Here is a 22,314-nt window from a genome sequence, read left to right on the forward strand (position 1 = left end):
GTGGACCAGCCGAAGGCTGCTTGAGCCATCCTGTAGTCCCCAGCTGCCTGTGAGATCAGGCCTTTGTAAGAAGGAATGTGTGGGCCCGTGGATGTGGCATTGCTGCAGGGCATTACGAGTGTACGATGACAGACTGGGGCTGAGCATGCACTGCTTTTCCCATGCTGCACATAGCGGAGTTCGCTTGCACTAAGCTTTCTCTCATTTTTGTTACGGAGTTTCAAAACAGTAGCAGAATAACTAAAGGGCTAGTGGTGAGGCAAGTCCAGCTGCTTTCCAGGTGAGGGAATTATTCACCCATTCCCTGTTTTAGGAACGTAATCTTTTGGCCCTCTGAATCACCACCCCTGTTGGAAACACCCCTCTTCTTTCACCTTGTATTCTCCTGGGGGGAATACAAGCTCCTGTCTTTGGATACTGTGTTGAAAACCAAAGCAGGCTCTGTGTGTGCCCCTTCATGCACACAAAGCTGGAATAGGAAAAATAAAAATATTACCATCTATTCCTTGGAACTCTGACATCTGTCTCCTATTCTCTGATTTTCATACCATGCCATTTCCTCATCTATTTTACTGGGTGCGTAGGAGCCTTTATTGCTTCCAGTATTTAGATAGAATGGAAACTATTGCTTAAATGAATAGCTCCTGAAATTGTTTCCTTGCTGGGAATCGTTAATATGCCATATGGATTCAACTCATGTATCTGAGCTAATATTGCACCCAGAATTGCTAAAACTATTTCTTTTGAACCCTTAACCCTTTATTGGGTAGGGGAGGATGATTTTTTTTTTTTTCTTTTAGTAGCTGAGGTTTCAAATGTATATATGCTGCAGTCATTCAAGATGTCGCATTTGGGCATCTTCTCCCGGAGTGTTGTATATCTCATTCTCTCACCAAGGATCTCAGGATGTTTTGCAAACTTATTCTCAATTCAGATGTGAGGAAAAGGAGGCATAAGAAATGTCAAAAGGTCTCTTGCAGAGCTGAGAATAGAGCTGCCCTCTGGCTTGCTAGGACACCAGGCAAGCCTCTTCACTTCCGTGTGCTGATGGTCCAGAAACCTGCATTGCTCAGGAATATGTCTCCAGCACTCAGAGGTCGGTGGGAAATTCAGCAGGAACTGGCCGGAGTAGCCAGTGTTGGGAGAGTTGGAAAAGGCTGAAATGAAAATGTGGAGTAAGGACAAGAGATTGCATTTGATGGAGATTTGAAGGCAAGTGGCTGTAAGCGGCTGACAGTGCTCTCTCAGCCCACTGCAAATGCATAATTAAACATACTGGCTTTCATCACCTTCCTCAAGCCTTTCTGATGTTTACCTGCTGCATGCAAGGAAATAGTCACTCTGGCTCAGCTGACAAATGGTAGTTCATTAGGATACGGTAATTCGATTGCTTGTGATTGTCTTTCTCTGCTCTTAGTATCTGAGAAAGAAGAGTACTCTAAATTGTAAGGGAAATAATCCATCCTGATTTATGCCACCAAAAAAAAATCCCAGAGGAAGATTAATTCCAAGAAACAGAAGTGTCTATTAACATAAATGACTGTTAGCTATAGTGAGGATTAAACTTAAACATATCTATTCTCTCCATGTGGCGCCACAGTTTTTAGCGTAGAGGCTTGAGTGCTACATTAAGCTGAATGAGGAATAGTGGAAGCTTTATAGCTCAGCTAGGCATTGAAATGGTACCAGTTCGGAAAGCTTGACAGATGAGACAGGCTTGAGAAAAATAGGTGAATCAAAGCTGTAGTTAGAAAACCAACTCAGCCCCAATACACCCATTTCTCCTATGGTTTAGTAACGATACTTGGGTTGATTTACTTGCCTCACCTTGTCTCAGGAGATGAGATCTATAACAATGATGGAGAGCTCCCTTTTGAACTTACGTGAACTCACTCAACAAGGGGATTAAAATTGGATTTCAGCTTAGTGGCTCTCATGTTGTCTAGCATCAGGAAGTGTGTTGCTAGCAGGATAGATATCTTGCCTCGTGTGTGCCTGTGTGTCCTTGAGTATTAATGTGCTGCATAGATGCCTCCCATTTTTAGGGCAGGGTTGCTCAGACTGCAGCTTGAAAGCCTGTTGTGGCTGAGACTATCCCTCTGTGAGCGGTTCTCAGACCAAATGGGTTGTGCTGGTACTAGCCCGCTCCTGCTCTCTGCCTTCGCTGTGTAACTCTGCCATCTCGGCCGTGGGAGGACAGTGCTGTGCATTTGCAGTCGCCGTTCTGCGTGTTGGCAGGCAGCCACAGAATTTGCGCCTGTCTGCACTACTTCAGCTCTGCAGTAAGCCCAGCATGTTTTCCTCAGCTGAAGAAGCTACTCTTCTGCACTTGCAGAGCAAAGCACATTTGCTTTGGAGGTGTCAGGGCTGTGTGGCTGTACAGTCAGCCCAGCATGGTGGGTGGAGATGTCGCTGCGGTCTCTGGCCCTTCTGAGGCTGAAACTGGGGAACTGACCCAGCTAGCCAAAGACGGGGCAGTTGTGTCCGTGCTGCAAGGTGGAGCAGTCTTGCAAGGGGGCTTTGCATGCTGAGCTCTGTTCCCTCCATTTACATTGCTCCGGCACGTTGTGCTCACGCTGGGTTGATGAGTACTCAGTCAGTTTTATTTTTATTATTGCCCAGTTGCAGTACTATCAGTGGTGTTAAAAGAAATGGGAAAAGCAACAAAAAGACTTGAGATAAGCAGATGCAATAATGCAACGCCAATCTAGACAATGCCAAAAGAAGTGGTGACTTCCACAATTAGCCAGCCTCCATTTTTAAGGGGGAGAGAGTCAAAACGTCTTGCAGATCTGTTCTGAAAAGGATGCTGGAGAGGCAAGGATACGAAGGTGTCTGTACTAGGAAGTTAAGGCCTGGTAGAAAACTCTGGAGCCTACTGCAGCTGTTTAACAGGCAGCTAGCTGTTGGAGAGCTGGGGACTCTTTCTGATCTGATGAAATGGATCCGTCCTTCAGGATTAACTTTGTGGAGGCAAGCAGGGCAGCGCCTGCTTCCTCCTCTGGCTGCTACAAAATCTTCAGCTAAATGGTTACCTCAGTTGTCAATCCTGGACCAAATAAGAGGCCTGATTTTTTTTTTTTTTTTTTTTTACCTGAAGTGTCCTTTGTCTTCATATAAAATACATGTGAGAATAGCCGTTGAAGTATTATCTTGGAAGATAACTATTTCTAACAACCTGTTCAGAAAGGAACAGACTGTTACTCTATCTGCCAAAGATCCTAGCTCCAGCCCTTGTTTGTTTATTACTGTTGGAACGCTGAATAAGAGTAAGTAAACGCTCAGATCATTTGGTAGTTGAACTTCATCCTGGTAGGAAAAAAACTAGATGAGGCTGCAGAACAGCTGCAGAAGAGGTAGCAGTGTCACTATCAGAAAGCATCTCAAAGCAGACTATATGTGTTCACCACAGCTGGCAGAACTTAAGGAACAGAAGTTCCTTGGCTTGAAGGTGGTCACTACAGTACTGAAACATAGAAAAGTATGGTAGAAACCAGTCTGGCCAAACAGTATATTCGTGAGGCTATTCCATGTATTGTCCTTGGTACCATTCATCCAAAGGTTGGCAGTTCTCTACATTGGCTGTAGCTGATTCTGAGAGCTGTTTGCTTCTGATTCTCTCCACTGGAGGATAAAGTAGATATGTGGAAGAGTTGCTACTGGATTTGCTTTTAGATAGACTTAGAAACTGAAGAAAATGAAACTTTTCCTTAAATTGAGGTGGAAAGGCTAATGTGCTGGGAGATTGCTTGCTAAAGCTGAGTTGCTTTCCATCTGACAGACTGGTCAGTAGACTGATGTCTTGATTGCATTTGCTTTTAAGCAAATGTCTTTCTGAAGGGAGAAAGTAAAATAACAGCCAGCCACCTTCACCTCAGTAAAAAGAGTGCTGCTCTTCTTCCCAAGCTTGCAGTCAACACCATCTCTTGTTCTGAGCCAGCCCCAAGGGCTGGATCAGTACACTGTTAGAAGCCTTTACAAAATACAGGCAAAGCAGACCCCAGAGGAGCTGACTGTGTTTTAGGAGAGAAAGAACTGTCTGAAAGCTTCATCCTTTGTTAAGGTATGGGTTAGTCTACTGCCTGTCGTATTTTAACTCCAGTTGCCCTTCAAGCACACATCTAAACTCTTGCCAGTAAGAGATCTTGTAAGCCATTTCATTCTGACTGCTTGATATCTGCTGTTGAAAGACTGGTGATAAAATCGCATGCATTAAATTACACTGGAAAACTAGCAGCATGATACAGAATAAACTGCAGTGTTGTATGTATATGGCTCTTGGCACAGTATTAGTCTTGGTCTGTGAGGAGGACTCCCACAAAGTAAATTAAAAAAATGCACAAAATTTCCCTATTCAAAGCATTTATTCTACCCCTGTCAGCTCTGCAGCGCTTTCTAAAAGACCCCAAACCAGATCTGTACATGGCAGAGCTGAACAAATGCAACTGGGGGGAGACCTCTTGTTAAAGAAAACACCGGCTGTGTTAAGCCTTTGCTGTAGTGCTTGACTGCAGAATAGATAAAAGGTTTGGGAGTAAAAGGAGAAACGATGTTTTCCCATTTGTCTGCTTTTTCCTGTACGATCACGAGCGGCAGAAGTGCATGCCAGATCCACCCTTCAGCAAGGTGAGGCACAAATAGGTAAGTGCTAACTCCTAGTTAGTGCTTCGGTCCCTTCTGAAGGAGAAGACAATTATACTGCTGTACTGCAGGAAGGGAAGAACTCCTCCTGCTCTGAAGGACTGGTGCTACTCCTCCCATTTCCTAATCATGCAATTAGAAGGAGCTAGTATTGGACTACAGTCCCTGAGCGTGGCCTCTTCTACATCTTGAAATGATGGCTTGGAAGTGGAAAGGACCAGGGCTGGTTTTCTTGCTGTAAGACATTTCTCTTAACTCTGGAGGCTGAGTTGCAAGTTGCATGGATAGAGGGGCTGTGAGTGCCAAAGGATGGCTGTATTGGTGGGGTTGTACAGGAGTTTGGCAAGCAGCTCCTACAGCAATTAACCCAGGGCTCTGCTGGCTCCCACTGGTCTGGTTTGCTCTGGGTGGGTTGGGGGGGGTGGTGGAAATTATCTCCACTCACAAGACACAGTGGAACACGGTATCCTATTTTAAGAACAAAATTCAAATTTTTGTAAGTACAGCTAATGGACTGAATGTTTGATGTAGAGCCCACACAGGTCACTCAGTGAAGCTGAAATAACATCATGAGCCTTAACCCTTAACAGCTTGCTGGTTCAATAGAGGCCCTGGAAATAGAAATCCGTCTTTTTAAGTTCTAGTGAGTGCCAGGCTGCATGCTGTTTGCTCTCGCAGCACCCCAGTACCAGAACAAGTGCTCTTTGGCAATGGGATGAGGTGTTAGGCAGTGAAAAGGATGGGTGGGAAACCTCTCGGCCCTTGCTTCCTTTCTTCTTGCCAGATCAAACAAGTGACCCTGAGGCTTTGGAACACTATACAGAAAATAGCAGGTGTGTATGGATCAAGCCTAACTATTCTAGATGGAGTAGGGACTATCATGTTTGACTCAATTTCTTTCTTTCTTGCTTGCTTGCTTGCTTTCTTTGCTTGCTTTCTTTGCTTTCTTTCTTCTTTCTTGCTTGCTTGCTTTCTTGCTTGCCTGCTCGCTTGCTTTCTTGCTTCCTTTCTTACTTGCTTACTTCCTTTGCTTGCTTTGCTTTTTCTTTCTTTCTTTCTTTCTTTGCTTGCCTGCTTGCTTGCTTTGCTTTCTTTCTTTCTGTCTGTCTGTCTGTCTTTCTCCTCCAGATGCGTTATTTCATTTCGACTCCAGTTATATTCACATCTGTTTCTCAATGGAGATGTTTGTTTCTATACCTGGGAGCTGAGGCTTTTTGTTGAAGATGAGTTATAAAGTGCTTAATTAGGAGGGTGGAGAGCAGCTTGAAATGAAACCTACACCTTCCCAGTGAGAGTGACATTGTGCTTCTCAGCAGTAGAGGCTGTATTGATTAATTCACGCTGCCTTGAAATGCTATTGTGCTAGTTACCTTAGCTCTAGCAAACGGTGTTTTTATAATGAAGCAGAAAGGGTTTGAAATAATGAGACACAAAAATAATCACTGTGGTGGAGCAATAGAAAACTCCATCTTCTTAAAAAATGTACAAAGCGTCTTTTCCTGTGTGGTTGGTCAGCGCAATGGTAGGGTAGCACATCACATTGACTGCTCTGCTTTCTTCCATCTGAGATCATGGGGAGAAGGCAATCTCTGAAATGAAAATGAGAACACAATGAGGGTACTTAAACTACTCCAGACTCCTTGATAAACATGATAAGTAAACTTAGACAACGAGCCGTATGTCAGAAAAGCATACAGATTATGCTCTGCTTGAAGAGGGGTGAGAAGGGAGCCCTCGCTTATGCCCCCAAAAAACCACACCAAAACCAAGCCCCAAAAACCTGCTGGGCTATTTCTTGGCTATTTTGAAAGCAAGCAATCTAGCATGCATCTAGCTCTAATAGGCTGTTTTCTAAGAGGAAGGAAACCAAATCTCTTAATATTAGTGGAATAGTACCACGGGCATCTCTATCTTGTGGCATATTCATTGTAGGAAGAAACTGGGGGGGAGAGCAGAAACAGGAAGGAGACTCTTGTCCTTGACAATATTCTGGTTGTCTATATGAAATAAGTTTGTGATTGAAAATATTTATTTGAACTGAATGCAAGGGAGGATCTAAAGTATTATATCATACCCTGTGAATAAAGGGGGTGAAGGAAGGGTGTTTAGGTACAAAGATTTCATTGCCTTTGAAACAGCATTTCCTATAGCAGCAGAAACTGTCAGGTGCTAGCCAGCATTCTTACTTGCTTTTATATAAAACAGATGAAAGAAAATCTCTACCGCTTTAATGGTTCTAAACGTTTATGTATCATCCTCTGTTTCATACCCACCAAGTACTTCGACAAGCTCTGAGTAACTTCAGCTGGCAAAACACCAAGAAGTAGTTAAGAATATTTGCTCCTTACAAATGGGATGGTCTCAAGCCCAGTTAATTTTGAATTGTAATCCTCAGAGCTGTTGCCTTCTTACATTCCGGTTGAAGACAAGGGTAGCTGGAGAAGCTTCTTGTAAGAGAGGATACAACGAGATTAGGTTGGGTATGGTGCTGTGCTGACACAGGTACAGCCTCCAGCAGTGGAGTTACTGGGCTGAGAGCAGGGGTAGGAGACTTTGCCTCTCTCTGCACCTGCATTTTCCAGAAAGCCCTAAATGACTTGCCAGGAATAGAAACCAGGTCTGCGCGGTGGTAATGATCTTTCTGCTCTCTGTGTGTATTTTTGAGATGAATACATGCTAAAACTAACCTAGTGGCCATAAAAATCAGTAAAAATTACCCTGCTTGAAATAAAAATGTCAGACCCACTTGTGATTATTTAAGAGGAAAAAGTCATCATGTGCTGCATTAGAGATGAGGCCTGTGCAGAAGAGATTTTTAGGAGATTCTCTGTATTCAATCTCAGTGCAGCACTGATGGCTACTCTGGAGCACAGCTATTTAAAATAATAGTTTGATGACTTCATTAAACTGTAAGTTTCTCCAATACAAAGTATAGTCCAGAGAGAAGTTTTTTTAAGTATACTCTTAAAAAGTCAACAGTCCATCCCTTCCTGATGTATATCCTTGCCTGTGGGAACAAATGGTGCTGTAACTAGTCTGAGTCCCATCCTTGTTCAAAGAGGCAAAGTATTTCTCTAATTAAAAAAAAAAGGGATTATTTGTCTAAACTTTTCTATGTAACCTGAATTACAGAACTGTGGATTTGGGTCCCAATGTAATATGGATGCAATTGCAAAAATCAATGCATAAAACAGAGCCAAGAAGAGAATTATATTTAACAGGAGACAGAAAATCAAAACAGATTCCAGACAAATTAGAAATTAAGACTGCAGCAGCTTGAGCCGAGTTTGCCTTATGGGGAAAGCTGATTAATATAACTAAGGTGATTTTTTTTTTGCCAGAACTCCCCATCAGTAGTATTTGCCCATGTCACGTCTCTGTTCTGTGACTTAATACAGCGATACGGATAGCAGATCATCTATGGTAAAATGACAAGAAGATAATTAAAGCTTTACTTTACAACATGTTGGAACTTTAAAGATATTGGAAGGTGCTGATACAAATTTTGAGCACCTGAGCTGTAGCAATATCACAGAACAGAAGCAATATAGCTTTTAGTCTAGAGAAATATCCTGTATTTCCCAGATCTAATAAAGTATATTGGATCCTTAATTTGTTTTAGAAAAAGATCCAAGTGCTTTGCATTTGTTTAACCTAATCCAATCTTAACTATTGCTAAAATGAAAGAGCTCTGTCTTGCATGTCACACAGAGAAAGATCTACCAAATATGTAGCTTTTGGAAGAGAGTGGTCACTTGTGTTTACAATAGTAACCAAAATGAGAAGACCACCCTCTTTCATATAGGTTCATGTAGTTTAAAAAGCATTAAAAGTCTTATAACTATTCACTAGCTAAAATATTTGTAGGAAGAGAAGGTTCAGGGGAGACCTTACTGCTGTCTGCAACTGCCTGATTGGAGAACAAGGAGGAGACAGAACCAAACTCTTCTCGTACGTGCACAGGGACGGGACAAGAAGCAATGGGTGCAAGCTGGAACACAGGAAATTCTGGTTAATTATAAGGAAAATCTCTTTTACTGCAATGGTGCCTAGAGACGTTGTGGGATCTCTGTCCTTGGAGGTGTTCAAGCCTCAGCTGGACGGGTCCCTGAGCAACCTGCTCTGAGCAAGACCTCAGGAGGACCCTTCCAACTCAAATTATTCTGTGACAATATGATTTTTGAGACTGGAACTGGACCTTGAACTCTTGAACTAATGTTTATTATCTCTAGTAGTACTAATATAGATATAATCTCTTGACCGTCTGTAGCAGCTGAAATGACTTGAAGGCATTTGACTTGACAGTATGTATAGCAAAATCATTTGCACCTGGGTCAGTATGTGTCAGGCTGTTTTTCATGGAGTCTGGAAGTAAAGAAACAACCATGGGATTGTTTCTGTATTTCCCATCGTCAACGCAGTTGAAAATAATGGGAGTTAGAATGCTGACTTGTGGTGCTGAAAAATGATAATTGGAAAGATAAACCTGTTCTAATTAAAAAAAAAGAAGAAATAAAAAAGAAACTAATTCAGGATATGGCAGCATGATATGAAGTTGTTTATGTGTCAGTGCTATGGTAAGAGTAAGAACAACTTCTATGTTACAGATTGACAGTGGAATATATTTTACCCTGAGTTTACATTGGATTCCAACACAGATCCAGGTGTTTCCCCAGTGCTTTCCTTCAGGTAACCTGTGTTGTAATGGCAAGTGTTTTATGGACTGCCCAGTTCTGCTGCTCACCTTCCTGGTCCTAGACCATTTCTGAGTGCTAGCATCAATTACTGAGGAGCATGTGCTTTTTAATCTTTACTGACAGATTTTTTCTGTCTGAAGCAGGTGAAGGAGCTCGTACAAGGTCAGCTGGTTATTTACAGCTGCCCAGCAGTCCATTAAATGTCTGCTCTGGGTACCTGAGGTCCATGGATCCATTTGGATGGATAGTTTAGAATGTATTTAGCACACTTAAGGACCACTGTCCCTTTTCTCCCTTGAGTTACTGCAGCATTCCTTAAGCCTCCTCTTTGTTTAATTCATCTTGCAAAAGAAAATGTTTAATGAGCCTTACTTGTGATTTCCAACTGTTTGTCTGGCTGCAAACTGTCATTTCCAAGAGGATATATTAATGGTGCTGTTATCTCTTGATCACGTCAATGTTAATGCATCTATGTGCTGTTTCTGCCTTGTTTCCACATAATTACAAGCTTGTGTTTGGCAAATGAGGATATGTTTGCTTTCTTGATTAAGAAGGTTCTAAGAAATTTTTGCATGCTTGGTAGGACATAACTTATGAAAAGAGCTAGTTTAGAAGAGAAGCCCAGCAGTAGAGATTCTTAGCATTTCCCTAATACTTTCCTCTGCTGGGCAGAAAGCAGTTTGTGAATGCTAATGAAATCAGCTTCGCATTACCCCAGTGAAGTAACTGTGCATTATTCCTATGAGAAGATGGAGGCACAGCATGATTAAGTGACTTGTCTGGATTCATATGGCTGCTGGGATTCCAGCATTTTCTCAGGTGTTGGCTTTCAGCACTAGACCCAAGGGCCAAACTAGGATACAGTGCAGGCTTGGTAAAGGGGTATTTTTTTTTCTTCTGGAAACTGCTATTTTGTGTCCTAAAAGCTAAACTCTTGTTTAAACTAAAATGTCTCTACTCTTTATGGTTGGGAAGTTAATATTCAAAACATGAACTGCATGTAATCAATGCCTTATTCCTGCAGTCAGCCTGAAATAATAAATATTAGAGAGAAATGGATTGCAGGCATTTTTCCCATGATGAATTAGTTCAAAAGTTTGTCATGAAGACTTGGATGATGCCAATGAACTGTTTCTCCTCCAGTCAAATGAGACAAGAAAGGAGCAGGGTGGGCACATTAATGTGCTAGAAGAGACTGTACACATCACATCTTCCACATCAGAGGGAATGGATGTTGGGTTGTATGTGAATCCCCATTTCTTTCCACTCTGATCCCTGCCTGGGTCACAAAGGGAGGAGCTGTCCCTTAGAGCTGATCAGTGGTGCCCCATCGTTCAAATTCACCTGGTGGAGGCCATCATTTAATGATTTTTTTTTCTGATGAGCCTTCCAATGTCCCTTCATAGCTGTGGCATTGTCAGAATTGCATGTTTCAGACTAGCTTCTTCTACTGTAGCACTTAAAAGGAGCCACCTTAGTATATTCTGTCTTGTTGTATACTGCTGATTATTTTTTACTGAAGTTGTTTTAGTAGCTATTGTAGTTTTACTTCTATAATATTATAATAATATTTGTCTGTATGGTCTTCAGAATTTTTAAGCTTCTCTGGAGGAACCAGGAAAGTTGGAAAGAGTTGGCTATGGAGGGCCCAAGCCCTTTCTTGATATACTCATGCACACCAATATTTAAACTGAAATAAAGCCAGTGAATCTGGTCAGGCAGACCAGACACTTTGTTGACACGTGGGGATGGGAATATGTACAGGGATTTGTTGGCTAGGTCCATGTTCAGTTCCGGAAAGCTGCTAAGATCGTCCACTGGGTGAAACGAAGCCACTCTCTTGGAATCAGTGGTGCTGCAGCTGCTTTCCCAGTGCTGAATCCCAGCCAGCTTCAGAGCTGATACTCCTTTTTATGCTACCCTGCAGAGAATGGCATAAATTAGAGCCTGTGCAAGGAGGCCAATAAACAGTTTAATGTAGTGGTTGGTAAGTACTCCTGATTCCCATGATCCTTCCAGGATCTAATTCTCTAAGCACCTGTGTCAGTGAAATTACTATTAACCCTCAGTTCACTGGCAGTGTTGCTGTACCTAGTAACTTGGGGCTCTAGCAGCAGAGGGGTATCACAATATCTTGTGATCTCAGATATTTTTGAGCGGAGAGAAGCCATCAGTTGAATGAGAGGCTGGATTGTAATGCAAAAGGATCTGTTGTGTGCTAAGCCCGGTGTGAGAAATGAAAGCATACTTAAAAGAACCAGCATGCCAGCAAGCAGCAACAGGAGTGTGTCTAATGCTGGACGGCCTGCTGCGGGACAAGGAGACAGTAGATGGTCTCTTTCATCTGGTGCTCTTGTCCCCTGTGCTGACAGCAGGGTCCCTGCAACCAAAATCTGAAACTGAGGTCATTCCTCATGCTTTGGGAAGGATTTCTGTTTACCCAGACAAGGGGAAAGTGAGCAACTTTTGTCAGAGTTAATAAAGTAGCTGTCTGAGATCGTGGAAGCTGACTGGGTTATTGGGGTAGTGCTCTGCAGTTCCTTGTCTCAGGATGGGAGTGCAGGCAGTGATCAGAGCCTGTGGCCCAGCGGCTGGCATGCCAACTTCATCCATCCCGGATCTGGGGTTTCCAGGTGGCAGCACACTACTCCACTGCCCTTCCACCTCACTAAGTCCAGTAGCTTTTGCATGAAACCGTGCCTGGAGCAGTCTGTCAATTGCTGTTCATCTAAAAATGCTATTAATAGGCAAGCATGTGCTTGTGCTTGTGTGTGTGTGTGTGCTGGGAACTGGAGAGTAAACAGTCCAACACCGGCTTTTGATTTAGGCTTTTGGGACATAGAAGCCTCCACAAAATGTGCTTTTTGTGACGGATAAGCAGTGAGATGCATTTATATGGCAACTATTATGGTACATGATAGAGACTGGGGACAGTACTAAATTTTTTCCTTGAAAGGCATCAAGCTCTACATTGCACAGGAAGAGCTGGGAAACTTATGTGTAATCTTCTGTGGATATGAGTTTGTTTGTGGTGTAAGCCTCTCCTCCTGTTGCCTGGCCTGCTGACCTTAAAATTTTAGGTCAGTTTCTGGAGCCTCAACTAATGAGGACATGTGCACACAGAAGCATTTGACAGAGATTGGGTCATGTCACTCTTCTCACTGTTGTAAAAAACTACCTTAGTATATTAGTGAAAATTGCTTTTTTGTGTGTGTGTGTGTGTGTGTGGCAGAAGAGAGGCAAAGAGTACTTTGCTGTCTCAACAGCCTCACCCCTGGCAGAATCAGTTAAAATGGAAAGTTATTGCAGCGTGAAGATCAGAGCAAAGACTCTGACAGAGTGCCGCTGGTTCAAATCAGCCTTGATTAATCCATCATCTAGGATTGAAAACTGGTGGTGTAAAGTTGGCAAGGTCACTGCATACAGGACAAGGCTGATGGTGGTTATTCCCTGAGGGGCTGGGCTTTCACCCACAGTTACACCAAGCCCTAAATGAATAATACTTAAAAAATGAAGGGAGACAGTGGTGCCTAGCAAAGGCTTATTCCCTTCTTTCTGAATTTACTTGGGCTTAGATCCTCAAGAAGGCAGATATGGGACAAGCTGCTACTTTTGGGACCTGCAAGTCCAAAATTAAAATCCTTATCACTCTAGGAACCCCAGAGGAGCCCAGGTCTTCAGGTGTATTTGGTTTTTGTTACTGAAGTGCCACAGGTGCCTTGAATTCTGCTGCTTGGCTCAGAGGGAGGTAAATCACACCCGTGCTGGGTGGCCCAGTCCGTAGCTGGGGCTGTGGTCTCCCTGTGCTTCCCAAAAGGAGGGCTCTCTGTGCTTGTCTTGATTGTGGCTGCTGATGAAATAGGTAGTTGTTAGGGCCTATGTAGGAGAGTAGGCCCTCTCTCACCCTGTAGAAGGGGAAAGGGGTCTTATGGGAGGACTAATGTTTCCTTCTTTTATTTAGGAAGATCTGACCCAACTTCTGGGTGAGTGCTCTGCCTGTTAGACCACGTGCCCTTTGGAGAGAGGAATGGCTGGCTGCTGAGAGAAGAAAGAGTAAGATGTTTTTACTTTGGGATTTGGGGGCATTGGGAGAGGGAGGAACCGGGAATCTGAAGTTATATGAAATAGCGATAAATTGGTGGAGGGGGGGAAGGACTGCAATCCAGGTTGTTTTCCTCTGCTGGTATACCTTGGGCACTGTGGTCCTCTCTGGTCAGTGATGGTGTAACTAACTACTCAATGTGGAGTAGATCTGCCTTAGTTTGTATGAGTGCAAGTATTGCTCTCTCTCCTTTGTCTCAAGTAGCCTGTTGCCAGAGCATCCTCCTTAGAGCAGTGTGCTTGAATTTCCTCTGGCAAGGAGGGATCTGAACTTGTGACTTTCTGTGTACTTGATCCTGGGGCTAGATAGGCTTCTTTATAGCAAAGCTTAAAGATGGCACGTTCCTAGTGAATCTGTAACTGCTATTTGCTGACCAGGTGAACAGCTTTTGTGTGTCAGTAGAAAACATATTGCAGGTAGCACCGACAGCTGGGGGAAAGGTATTGGTTAGCACAGAGAAGTCGGGGGGGGAAGCAGGGGCTTTTGTTCAAAAAGTTCAGGAGACTTTTCAAGATATGTGGGGAGGTGCATCTCTGCAGCTGAAAGAGAAAGCACTTTGGAGAAATGGGCGTTCTGTGCTCTCAGCACTTCCCGCTGACAACCTTAAGAGGCTCCTGTTGTGTTCTTGGGAATTCCCATTAATTACACTGGAGTCGGGCTCATAACAATAGAGAGCCCTGAACATCACAGATAACTAATAAACCACACAGGGAAGAACATGGGAGGGAGTGGTGGTGGTATTTGTTTTCTGGGCTCCGTACTGAGTAGTGACACTGGTCCTAGTGTGCATTACAACAATTGGGTTATGTTTCAGCTGGAGCCTTATAAAGGGCTCCGTGTTTAGTGAATGGGCCTTTGTGGTTCCCCTTCTGCAGTGCATCGGAGTGTTTGTATGGTGCATAGGGACCCTGGGAGTGTAAGTAAGTCAGATGCCACGCATTCCTTCACGAGGCAAAACAACACTAAAACTTGGGGAGCTACAAAACTCTGTGGAGACGTTTTGTGGCTGCAGCTTTCATTTCTTTCAAATTGGTACACTTCAATACTGTGTTGAAAGAACACAGGGTTGTAATTAGTTGAGCCCTATTTTTCTGATAATTGCTTAAACCTTAATATCCTGAAAAGCATGGTATTTTTCTATCAAAAAGGAAAGTTTATGGTCCATATTTCTGTAGAACCTCATTCTTAAGGAGAAATGGTCCATTACATAGAATAAATTTCCCCAATGTTTTTCAAGTACTTATTTGCTTTAATAGAATCATTACTACCACAATTACTTATAAAGAAAAATGCCAACTAACCAGAAAAATGCTTTGCAGGTCTTGGGCTGTTAATATATATAATGCTGCTATGTACTTTATAAGCAAGGAGGGACTTCTGTATTTATTCTGAAAGCTGGTATCATGTTAATAAGCTGAAGGCTTCCTTAAAGCAAGGCTTTAGGACAGTCAGATTCTACTGAACTTGTAATTGCTATTTGCTGGCAGGGTCAACAACTTTCAGATGTCAATAGAATACTGAATGGTTGCAAAACTATGCTATCCAAATACAGCTGCAAATATATCACCCTCTACCTCTGCTCCACCCGCACATCGTAAATAGCTAAGGGAGGAAAACATCTACTGCTGAACAAGAAGACTCCTAAATGATAGACATCAATAATTTAACGGATTGTAATTTATTTATTCCTTCATTACTCATTGCACTATGGCTAAAATGAATGTTTTTGTGTTTTGCTCTTTTCTAGCAGCGTTACCATAAGGAGAGGTTCCTTTTTTTATTCCTGCAGATTCAGTGCATCTACAGGCAACAATTCATCACAGCAGAATGAACTAGTGTAGACAAAGAATGGCAGGCTGAGAATTAGTCTGCTTACAAAAACCATGGGCAGACAATCTCTAGAGCGTTCAGGACACGGGGGGAAAATGTGCTTTTAGTTAGATAAGTAATTACTCTCACTGGCCATCAGGAGTTCTATTGTGTGTTATTTTTCTTTTTAATCTATAAAATAGCTGACCTAAGGTTTGTACCTAATTCTGAGGACAGCCTGTATAGTTTGCATAATTCACCTTGAAAGTGGCTACTGAGCTCAAAATGTGTCATTGTAACAATTGCCATCAAGGAGAGGCAACGTGGCTTGAGGAAGTTTCTGTACTCGTTAGACAGTCTGTTCATTGCAGCTTAGTATTGAGTAAAATCTAATTTAGTTTGTGTCAGAAGCTAGGTACTTTAACAAAAAAGAAACCTGAAGATAGGGTGTTTCTCAGGATGTTCAAGTTTCCATAACCCATTGTAGTAACATTGCATAGAGGGTATACAAAAGCATAGGCCCTGCTGTTGATATATTAACTAATACTGTTGTAAAATAACTTAGGTTGGGAGGGACCTCTGGGGATCATCTGTTCAGAGATGCCCTGCTTGAAGCAGGGCCAGCTTGGATCAGGCTGCTCAGAGTTTTGTCCAGTTGAGTTTTAAATATCTGCAAGGATAAAGCTTCCCCACCCACCTGGCCCCTGTTCTGGTGTTTGATCACCTGCATGGTTTAAAAAAAAAAAAAAATCATGCAAATATCAGAATTTCAAGCACTGGTCTCAGTTTGGTGTTGTCTGCAAACTTGGTGAGGATAAAAACCTTTAAATAGCATTGACTCTCGTATCTGCCTCTGAGGGGTGTTACTAGTGGCACCAGTTGGACTTGGTGCTGTTAATCACAAGCTTGGGGTTTTTCATTTAAGCCAGTTATGCTGTGTTTATAGCATTAGGGTAGTAGCTGATGACTTATATGTTGCACATAGCGTGCCTGGATGTACTTCCTCTCTTGTTGGTTAACATCCCCCATTCCTTCCCCATTTAAAAAAGAAAAGCAAACGAAGTGTTGTGACTAGTGTGCCACTTACAAGCCACACAATCATACCTGACGTTGATGTATCTCAGAGAGCAGCCTCTGGAGTGCAGTAGTGCTGGCCTGAAGGGCCCCCCCCTCTTTTTTCCTCTTTTGCAGAGCACCCATGAGAACATGCTGTTCTGTGCATTGCGTGGCTTGTACTTCAGGAGCAGCGGATCCTCAGCACTTCCAGCTTTCATGGGTTTGGGAGTAAAGTGTCACTGGGCTGCTGCTTTGTTGTGTGTACAGCACCAGTGGATCAGGGTGAGTGTTGGATAGGTGTGAGGCAGGCAGCATGCCCAGAATATCAGCAATAATATCCACCATAGCTCTCGTTGTTTTGACTCATTGCCTTGACCATCTCCTGCCCGAGTTCAACTACTAACGATGGCCCTAGAGCCAGTGTTGGTTATAGAGCAGAGTTTGGGAATAGTTTGTATTAGCAATAATGTACTCTAATTACAAATGAGCAGAGGTTACTCAGCTTCTGTTAATGTGAAGCATAACTTTGAATACCAGGTGCCCTACCCCGGTGGTGATTAAACAAGTTAGGTGTCAGGGAGCAGCAAGGGCAGACTGCTCTGCAAGGGCAGGTGAGCTGGGAGCCAAGGGTGATGCTGAGCCAGGCAGAGCGGTGACCTCCCTGAGCTTACAGACACCTCCCGAACCAAGGGCGGGAGGCCCCAGCCAAGATCTCTCCTGTATCTTTCCCCCCTGTGGCTCTTCCCAGCAGTTGGATCCCAGGTTACCGCTGTGCCGGGTCAGAGCAGGCCTTGAGCAGCCAAGCCCTGCCAGGGAGAGGCTGCAGAGCATCTTGATGCACTTGGACCCTTACGTTACAGCCGGAGATGTGAATCTCTTTAATTTGTACGTTGGTGCTACTGAAGATTAACAGTAAGGCTTGTTATTTTTGTGTGGATTTTTCTTATATTTTCTTATAGTTGATAAAGGGAATTAGGACCTGAAATTTAATGTGTTTTATCTAGCAACTTAATCAGCTGTGAGACTGGCTGTGCAAAACAAATCATAGGCTGTTAATGAAGATTCCTCTGATATGTATAAGACCTGAGGTATATTGACAGCAATGAAAGGAGAATTTGTGTATTTCAGCTACAGACTTGACAGAAGGTGAATTAGAGAGCAGTAAAGTCAGCCTGAGTATGATGTCTAGACGATATTATATTATGGGAGCCTTATTTCCAGATTAATATAATGCAAAAGAAAGGGGATGATAGTATTTACAGATCAAGAGACTCAAATCCATAGCCTTGTCTCCCTGACTGAGAGCAGGACCATCTGTTTCTTGCTAGCATTTGCAAGTGTCAGCTTTTATTGCATTCCATCTTCCTTGCTGCTCAGAGAAAATCACTTGCTAATTAATAAGGAAAACCTCCCAGGATGTAATAAATATAGAGACCTTTCTTTAAACCTGTTTGGCTCTACTGAGATCTATCTAGTCTTCAGATGGCCAGCTCTTACCAAATGATGGTACATTTCATAAATAGCTGTCATGTCCCCTGTGATCTTATCTACTCTGCTCAGGAGAATGGCAACTTGTTTGGAAAACAGATGGCCTTAAGTCACAGTTCTGCTACTCTGCTGGCCAAATGGCAAGGCATCTCTTTTGCTTTTACTGCTTTCCCACTATTTTTCTTGCCGTGACGTTTTCATACTGGTTAAAAATACTGTGGGTTTGTTGCATTGCAAGTTGTTGCGTGGTCATACTTTTAATTCCAACCGGCTCCTCTTTCTTCTATGCAATTACTATTCACAAGTTTAATGTGCTACTTATTTGCTCTTCCAGATGCTTCAGTAGAAATGTTATATAAAATGGAGTCTAATGTTAATCCCCGTGGAAGCACACTTACAAATGCCTTTCTTGTTCAAAACACTGCTGTCCAACGTTGCGCTCTACTTATGATTTCCAGTTAACTTTCAAACCATCTGACAGTGCTTCTGTCCAAACCAATTTGATTCAAACTTTTTAGTGATTTTTGTGAGGCACTGTAGTAGATGTTTGATGAAAGTTGAGATATTGCATCTCCTGTGTTCCCTTCAGCTACTGTTTTTTGTAATTTGATCAAACAAAGCAATCAATCTTCCTTGGCCCAATTTGTTTTATTGGCTGTAGTGCCACACAGACAATCTTTATCCTGGATTGAAGCGGGAATGTTTTGGTGCCAGTTACCAGGGTTGCTATCATTTCTGCCTAGACAGACAGGCATTACCGTGTAGGTGATGAAAATAGAAAAGACGCATAGATGACAGAAATGCAGCACTGCACTGTCAGGAGGAAAAGTGCTGTGTTGGTTCTGTTCCAAAGTTGCCATGCAGATGCTAAGGTAGTGGTAACGTTACTGTGGCTCAGCACGCATTCCTCAACCTCCTCTTTCTCGGGCTTGCCCGTATAGGCTCTTTATGCCCATTTCTCTTCCCTGGGCATTTCATATGCCAGTCTCTGGTCTCTGACTCAAGCTCAAGGTGCCACAGCAATGCATGTATTAAAGCACTTTTCATAGGCAAAGGGGACCAAAGGGGCTCTTCAGAGTTGTCTGAAGGAGCTGCACTTCTCCGGGACTAACAGGAATTGGTCTGGCTGAAAACTAACAGCATAATGAACTAGTGACTAAAATTCAAGATGCAGCAACTTTACAACCAAGGAGCTTGTTCTCCTTGGTTGGAATACAGTCAGAATTATAACAAACCTTGGCACATACAAACTCTCTAGTGCTCCTGCTCCCTGCCAGCACAGTAACATGCTGCAGCTGGCTCTGTACTGCAACAATTGGCTCTGTTGCTGCCCGTGTAGCTTTGTATCTTCCCAGCTACCCTGTCAGCCATTTTTCAGAGAAACCTGTAGCTCTGAAAGTGCCCCTTAGACCTGCTACGTATCCTTCACTTCTGCGTGCTTCAGCATTAGCACAAGGGAAATGGAGAAAATGGGTTTATATTTGGCTAAATGCTCAAAGCTAGGAAAAGCCTTCATGTGTGGAAATGCTGCAAGAGGAAAGCTTTCTGAGGTTATCTGCAGCTCCCAGGCTGAGAAAGGGTGAGAGGAGAATTAGGTTGAGCCCAGCAGCCTTCTGCTGTGCAGCTGGAGTGTGCAGGGTGCTGCTAGTGTCCAGTTGGCGCTGTGTGCCAGCGTGCTCTCTGCTTTCCTGGCAGTACTGCCGTGCTGACCAGGCTTCCCTTAATGGCTCTTGCATTTGGAAATTTGTCTAAAAGTGCTTGCTGTCACAGCTGTTCAACGTGCTGCTTTGCAGCGATGGCCAGGCTGGAGCTCTGTGCATGTGTCTGAAATGTTTCCTGCTGGGGCACAAAGCAAACCGCTTTTAGCGGTGTAATGCCCTGACTGTGGGGAATCGCAGCACTGCTGACGTGGTGTGCTAAAAGAGCGTGTATGTATTTTATTTCTTTTTTCCTCAGTGTCTCTTGAAAGACAAGGATTCCTGCTTGTGTCTGGTGTGTGTGCTGCATAACAACCTGTCTGTTTGCAGCTGGCAATCTGCTGCAAGAGGACCTATATCACACGCAGAATTTGTGACTGCAGTTGAGGGGTGTATTGATTTTGTGTTCTGTACTGCTTGTCATCTGTTTGGGGGTCAGGATCGTTACAGCTGCACCGAGAGCTCCTGATTTCTTCCCCTTGTCCCTTAACTGGCTAAAACAACCTAATATGCACAGTTTTCTGGAAAAGTGGGAAATAGTGTGGAAAACATAGCATGTGCTCAGAAGCGTGGCACCCAAATAAATGAAATGGGTAATGTTGCCCTGAGCAAATAGGATTTATAGCAATTTCAATATGTGGGTGTGGGAAAAAATACAGAGAAGTGTAATAAAAGAAATATTGGTTGTTTTTTCAAGCAATCGCTGTGTAAAATATTGTCCTTGGGACAGAAAAGTTACCTTGATGCTGAAATAATGCACTCAGCCTCTGCCTGTCAGTGCTATATCAAAGCCTCAGTGATTTTTCATTCCCCCAGGCATTATTGTACAGCTATTGTTCTCCATACCAAACTCCATTCATAACATGTATTTATAGGGGGAGTGATCTTTGAGATTCCTCATAATATATAAAAATGAGGACGCTGCCACAAAATGGCTTTTTGTTTCCTCTGAGACTTGCAAAATAGATGTTAAAAGCAAATGATTTAAAACAGCAATTTTATTAAAAATGTATTATTGCCATTTGTAGCTTTCACAGCTATTCTCCAGAACTACCCCAGGCTTCCAAGGATGAAGTGTGAAGCTTTGAATCTGCAGCTTTGTTTTTAGTTTATTTTAGGCTTTGAGGCAACAAATCTGCTGGACCAAATTTATGCCAAATAAATGTGTGCCAGGCTTATGCCAGTAGAGCCTCTGGTTCAGTCTGTCTCTCTCAATATATACATTCAGCTTTTGTTTCATTTCAATGGGAGACAGTCAAGACAGAGAGAAACTAAGGACTAGCTATATTCAGATGCTTAGTTATGCAGATCAATACCCAGATGGATTTACAAATGTCGAAGGAGGTTATGTGTTTCCTTGCCACTGGCTTTGGCAATGAGTGACCTACTTAAGCCTGTCTGAAATCTCTAGTAAATACCTAGGTACCATTTGGGAAAATCACCCATGGGCCAGATGTATTTTTCCAAGTCACACAGAAGCTGGGATGGAGCAGGAATTTCCAGCTAGATTTTCATGTGCTAGCTGACGCCTTCCTCTGTTTGGAGGCCAGGCTGTGCAGCTCTGCTTTGCTGATCTGGGGTCAGAATTTGCATATTGATCCAGGTCTCATTTAGCCTTTTATTTACTTCCAAAAGATCAGCAGGTACCAGGCTGTATTTCACTGATCAGTCTGTTAAAGTGGTAAAAGTGATGGTGTTTAATGAAGACTGATTAAATAGGCCAGACAATGCAGTCAGCAATTAAGATACATAATTCAATATGACGGTCACGAATCTCTGCAAGAAGTAGGAATCTACCCAATGTTATCAGTAAGAAGAGTGGTCAGCACTTGCAAGTTCCAAAAGTGGCAGGAGAAGACTGACTCAGCACAACACATCTCCATTTGAGGTGTAGGATACTTGGTAAATGGGGAACACATTGGTAAAGATGGATAATAGTTTTGAAAATTTTAATATTTCAGTGTTGTTTTCTATGTACCTGTGCTGGTCCATATGCACATGTGAATTATTTCATGCAGAGCTCTTGAGCCAGAGATGAAACAGGCCTTCATCGGTGGTAGAGAAAGAGTTTCCTTAGTGCAGAAGAACTGCAAGAAATAACATCGTCTCCTGCCTTTGCTGGAAGCACGTGGGCTTGGGGTGAAAGCTTTGCTGTCCTGCGCACCTCTCCTTTGCACACCAGCATGAAGAACAGCTGGGAGAGACGTTCATCTTTGCAGGCTGCAGGAGAAAGGTTTCTTGCAGTGTTTGGCTTTGTTGGTTTAGGTAGCTCATTTTTCCTTCCTCTCTAACAATTGAAGAGCAAGATAAAATATAAGTGTAGGAAAGCCTTTGACAGTTGAGCATAACCTATTGATTAAGTTGACATTTGTGTCGGCAGTAGTGGAAGAAATTCAGCTCAAGTTAAAGGGTAATGTTTGTGCTGCATACCCTGCTTTGTGAGCCTATTTAGTGAGAGAAAACATTTTTTTTCTCTCTTGAAAAACAAAGATATTCACTGCTACATTATGGCATCAAGAAATTACATCATAAATTGCTATTTTTGTCATTAAAACTGTTGGGCATTTTTTTAAACCTAAGCCTTCATAAACAAAATGGAGACATAAAGCAGACAGGGTATACTTCAAGGTACTGACTAGATCACTGTTTTTCCACCTCCTGTTTTTATTATTCTTAGCTTCTGATAATAGCTTCTTTAGAGGAGGTTTTAAAAATGGATTGTCCGTGATGTTCTTCAGTGTCGGATATAAATAAAAGAAAACTGCTGCATGTTATTTTGTTGAAAGCTTCTTGTAGAGCTATGTAATCAGGGCAATTATAACTT

The 22,314-nt window shown here is 42.8% G+C and overlaps 1 long non-coding RNA gene across 5 annotated transcripts in view; it reads left to right on the top strand.

Moving 5' to 3' along the window:
* Positions 1 to 13,156: 13,156 nt before the first annotated feature.
* Positions 13,157 to 22,314, top strand: part of LOC127019504 (uncharacterized) — a 132,868-nt gene continuing 123,710 nt past the window's right edge. For 2 of the 5 annotated variants that reach the window (XR_007766942.1, XR_007766944.1), the window contains exons 1-3: positions 13,158 to 13,200; positions 13,300 to 13,391; positions 16,441 to 16,587. This is a non-coding gene — a long non-coding RNA (uncharacterized LOC127019504). Of the gene's footprint in view, positions 13,201 to 13,299; positions 13,392 to 16,440; positions 16,588 to 17,053; positions 17,735 to 22,314 lie in introns of those variants that run through there. The other 3 variants (XR_007766943.1, XR_007766946.1, XR_007766945.1) reach the window with 3 other exon arrangements.

Source organism: Gymnogyps californianus, chromosome 9, assembly GCF_018139145.2.
Source record: "Gymnogyps californianus isolate 813 chromosome 9, ASM1813914v2, whole genome shotgun sequence".
Lineage (NCBI taxonomy): Eukaryota > Metazoa > Chordata > Aves > Accipitriformes > Cathartidae > Gymnogyps > Gymnogyps californianus.